Genomic DNA, 5,824 nt, shown 5'->3' with positions numbered 1-5,824 from the left:
TCATGGAAAATGCGGGGAAACACTGTGCGTTAATGTGCGCCTGGCAAAGGCGCAGATTAAGCTGCGTTCGCAAATCAATGTTAGTAAATCAGGCCCTTTAAGGGGCTGAGTAAGCACAGAGTGCCCAGCGCAGATGTGGTTTGATAAATACCACGGAAAATGCGCAAAAACACTGTGCGTTAATTTGCGATCGCAGATTAAGCAGCACTCGCATGTTAGTAAATCAGGCCCTAAGGGAGCACTGACTGTCGCCAAGACCAAATGCCCCCTCTCCATTTTTATATCAGCCTTGTGATTCTGATACAAAATGTTATGGGTTCGTCATTGGCTAATGCTACACCCTTCCACCAAGTTTCATGAAATTTGGGGCGTTTGTTTTTCGTTAATCCCGCTGACAAACAAACAAACTACACAGAAACTCATCTAAAACATGCAACATGTACTAACTTCATATTCAATCAGACCACTTATTGCTGTTCATTGTGCTCACTGCTCCTAGTGTGTGTGTCTGTGTGCTCACAAAAAGTATTTTAAATCACAAAAGATGGTCAAAACAAATCTAATACATAAATCAGTCACTGTTCATCTGTCTGATAGAGATGGATCCACTATCTATCAGGTGTCATTACAGTACACCTTACATTATTTTCATTCTCAATAAAGAAAAAAATAATTCTCTATTCTTAACTGATCTAATCATCATGGCAGATGGAGGCTGCACACCTTCTGGAGAATCTGTTGCAAAGGTAAGTTAAAACATCAGCCCATAGAATCTTCAAGGTGATCCCGCAGTATCAATATAAATACCTTTAAATATTGTCATTATACTGTATGTGAAAAGATATTTCCACAGATGAAGAAGCAGGTTGATATGTAGTGATCATAGTGTATGTAATGTGCATAATGCATAATGTATTTAATTATTGCACTATTTACATCATTTTTCATTGATTCTCAGCAGCCCAACCACACTTGACATCATTACCCTTCTGGTTCATGAATGAAAAAAAATGTATAAAAAGGCTCATGCTTGACCTGTTCACTGAGTTCATGGTAACATAGATAGTAGGGATTAAAACACCTAGGCTGCATTTGCAGTCTATGAGCTGAATTATTCTGGACTTTTCAAGAACAGACATATGCCAAGCCCGCCTCCAGTAACAAACATAATTGGCCAAATATACGAAACCGCCATAAACCTGAGAAGACAAATTCAAATGGAATGGTTGGTAGTACAACTTGTGCATCATGTATCTCTTACACCCATCATTTTTTAGAAGCTATTTAAAGTGCTATGCTGTTACAAACTCAGAGGGTTCACCAGTGCTGAAGATCTACAGGAGTATTTCAGAACAGGTAAACTACAGTAGAGATTTTCCATCTCACCTAAAGGTTAATCTAATGACGCTATGCCTACAGGCTAATCTATGCCTGGACGGTGGTCTTGTTATTTTGAATTATTATTTTTTTAATGCTGGGCGCAGTTTTTTGCGCCCCCCTCTGAGGTCCGCCCTAGGCAACCGCCTATGTCCCCTGTAGGAAGGACCGGCCCTGACTGGGTTACATCCTTCTGAAGGAAAGCATGGAGGAGAAAATGTGATGGTCTGGGGTAGCTTTGGTCCTGGCAAAATGTGCAGTTTATACAGAGTAAAGTGAATCTTTAACAAGGAAGGCAAAAACATAATTTTACACCACGTGTGTGTGTGTGGTGTGTGTGTGTGTGTGTGTGTGTGTGTGTGTGTGTGTGTGTGTGTGTGTGTGTGTGTGTGTGTGTGTGTGTGTGTGTGTGTGTGTGTGCGCTCCTAGTCTGTGTGTGCTCATTGCTCATTACAGTATGGGTCAAATGCAAAGGTTGAATCTCACTGCTCAGTCACATATAAAGAAAGCTTCCCTTATCTACAGAAACAGGGATGCACCTCCAGAGAATGGATGAAACGATACCCCATCTGAGAGAGTTGTTAAGCACCCTCATGATCATCATAAACACACCAGGTAACTAACTATCGAAGAGACCCAACTATCATGGGAGTCATAAGGTGCAGGTTGTCTCTGGTCTTTGGCAGAGTGTTCATGGCAACGGCAAGGAGTGAATGTCATTTTAGTCACGTTGCTTTGTGATGTGATGTGTTGTATAGGCTAGGGATGACCAGATCTTAGACAAGACTTTAGGTGATCTATGTATTAATATGGTTATCAGATTGTTGCTAAATACTCCAAGGGCTACATTTCAATGGAGTTCAGATATTTAATCTTTTTCTTTCTCTTTCATTGCAGACATGGGGAAGATTCTTCTGTCCAGTGGATACTTTAAACAATGCTTTCTGCTAATTAAGGTAAATGATTGATCCTTTATGTAGCAATGAGGCCAAATGTTTTCTTGATATACATTTACACAGTCCAAACATTGGGTTAAAAACCTTAGCCTGTGTTCAGAGGGTAAATTCCATAGCCTGTGTGCAGAGGATAAATACCCTGGTAAATACCATAGCCTGTGTGCAGAGGATAAATACCATAGCCTGTGTGCAGAGGATAAATACCCTGGTAAATACCATAGCCTGTGTGCAGAGGATAAATACCCTGGTAAATACCATAGCCTGTGTGCAGAGGATAAATACCATAGCCTGTGTGCAGAGGATAAATACCCTGGTAAATACCATAGCCTGTGTGCAGAGGATAAATACCCTGGTAAATACCATAGCCTGTGTGCAGAGGATAAATACCCTGGTAAATACCATAGCCTGTGTGCAGAGGATAAATACCATAGCCTGTGTGCAGAGGATAAATACCCTGGTAAACACCATAGCCTGTGTGCAGAGCCAAAAGCCATCACACTGCTTGTAAATTTGGTCAGTGCGCACAAAACCCAGCAACACATTAAGAAAATGACTCCCAGTGTTTCTTTCCAACCTCTCTATTTTTTTTTAGAATGATATTTCAGGAATGTAATATTCAACCCAAAACTACAAAATTAGGCCTACATAGTGTTCTCTTGTGTGACTTAAGTGCATTACCCCTCTACTGATATCTGGCCTGGACTCAGAATTAAGCATTTGAAACTTTCCGTCAGTGGATCTGAGGATTCCTGTGTGTGCTTTGTATTCATCTGCATGAATGAGGGGAAAAGGCAAGGTCGCAGAGAAGAACTTTTGAAAACTCATTTGATTTACATTTTGTCAAGTCAAATCACATTTATTTCTATTTTCTACAACAGGAGTGCTTTTCGGTCGAGTTGAATCAATGAAAATGAACAAGAATATAAGAATGGAATAAGTGATGAAAAAGAATAAAAACATATGAAACACATTAAACAGAATAAGAGATTGAAAGACCTAAACATATAAAACATAGAGGACGTATAATACAATATTACAACAATACAATTGAAAGAATAAAAGTATAACATGAAAATAACACAATAACAAAAGGAAAAGAATGGAAGACATTAACGAACAAAAGCATGGAGATTGTAGCCTAACTGTTTTGGTTTATGAATACTGAACACAAAATTACTCAACTGGATGTGACTGTGCCCATAGGCTTTGCAGTATACTGATGATAATCAAGCTTCACAGGAAGGATGGACAAGATGTGAGCTGTATTTGCATCAGTGATGTTGTTGCACTCATGAATATAAATGTGAGTTAATAATGTGAAGTACCCCCTCACATTACAATACATTACACTTACAGTTTATTTTATCTGGAAAATATTTCCTGTTTGTCTTCTCTTAACAGAGAACAGGTTAGTAGTCGTTGGATTAGTTCAGACTGAATTTGGGATCTTATTTGTTTGTTCTTATCAGAATTCAGAGATGCAAACAGCAGCCAACCTCTCTGTGTCAGTGCCAGCAACTTGCATCGGAGCTCAGCTAAAGTTTTTGACTTTGGAAATCTTTATTCCCAGTGAGTAGCCAAATAAAACCGTGTCAAACTGCAAGTTTAGGTTGAAAAACGTAGTGTAATACATTTTGATTAGGTTGGTCAAATTTGTAAGTAATTTTATAGACAGACTTGCTGGTTTTGGAGCACTTCCATGATAAACTGCAGTGCAATACATTACAATACCGCACTGCACTTCTACGCTATACTATACTGTGCTATTATTTACAGCAACAGTAGGACATACAGTAGATTCGGGGATATACCCCGTATGGCTTAGCCCCCCTTACCATAATTGTCTAGTGATGTCCCTGGTATTGAAATCAACCCATTTTCTCAGTTTTATTTTTGTGAAGTTATTACTGGACTTAAAACATCAGACCTGCCACATGCTCATTCCATCAGTCCAGCTTAGGTGAACCTGATCATCAATTGGACAGATAGTGAGATGTGCTAACATTTCTTAAATCTCCTCCACAGAACCTAAAATGGCGTCGGCTGAGTTTGATCTTGGATCAATGTCTGGAAATGCTCAGCACGCCTCTTGAGCCAGCTATGAGGAATGATTGCATTAGAAAAGCAACTACATCAAAACGGCTGCTGCTTTTTGTTTTGTGTAATCACATGAAACCAAAACATTTAAGGAATATTATCCTGTATGTAGATACTGCCTTGTCCACATTTTAAACAGTTTGATTTGATATAAACATTCCAAATTTGAAAGTGTGAATTTAAGAGCAGAAATGTAATTTGCCAGATGCTCTTCATTTGACAATTCTCCACTGCCCTCTAGTGTACTTTATTGAATAGACAGGGAGGTATTATGTAAGATTGAAATTCATACCAACAGCATTTCCTTAAACCAGTTGATAAACAGAAAGAATGGTTGTGTAAAAAAACAAACAAACAAAAAAAGAACAATGCTTTTTAAAATAAATATAGTTATCTGTATATACATTAAACAAAACATGACATTTGACAACCTTTTGAGCTTGATTATTATAATTTTACTTACAAATCAACAATGAAAATGTGTTTAAGGGGATCTGTTCTGTGCAATCAGATCAGGTAATGAAAAAAGTATTTTTGTTGTATTTCAGTTGGAACATTTTATTAGTCATTTTATTTGCATTTACATAAAGCTTCTTTATTAACTACACCTCTCTGTCTGTAGTCATTGAGCAGCAATCCATGAGTTATATATGACCAGCAACATGAGATTATCATAGATATGTCGTCAGCACCTCAAAACACCTATAAAGTAGTACTCATATATGTGTTTGTGTGTGTGTGTGTGTGTGTCTTCATTCACTTTATTCATTGAATGAGCCCAGTGCATCGGCCCTTCAGCTGTTCTCCTGGAGAAGCAATACTCTGGAAAGTCAGTGATGTCGGTTTTCTTGCCATTTAAGTGTGGAGATCTCAGCCTTGTCAAGTAGCATTCATAAAATGTAATCAGATCAGTCAAACCATTGACAGCTGTGGTTCAGTGACTTGTGATGTTCAACGCATGATCAGAGCATGGAGACTCTGCATGAGGAAGAGTGGGATTTGAAGTTAGCACTGACATGATCAGAGTATGGAGCTGCTGCACTGAGAAGCAAAACATGATGAATAACAATTAAAGACTTAATTATTCTATTGATAAGAGCTTAAGTTATGCTATTGATCTATTAATATAGGTTAATAACGTACATACACAATACATACAGTATATAGTTTCATACAGTCAGCTTTGTTGTAAACATCACTGTTGCTAGGATAACTATTGCAGCAGGGAAATGGGTATCTGTCATGGAAATGATCTCCCAAGGTCATTTGGTTACAGCGTCTCTGTTAACAAGCTGTATGTCATCTGCCTGTCATCTTTCAAGTGTGCTAAATTATCCCTCGACCACAAATAACAACATACTTAATAAACTTCTATGCAGTAGAACTACCACTTA

The sequence above is a fragment of the Sprattus sprattus genome (genome assembly GCF_963457725.1).
Source record: "Sprattus sprattus genome assembly, chromosome: 1".
In the NCBI taxonomy this organism is placed as follows: Eukaryota; Metazoa; Chordata; class Actinopteri; order Clupeiformes; family Clupeidae; genus Sprattus; species Sprattus sprattus.
This window is presented reverse-complemented; position numbering follows the sequence as displayed.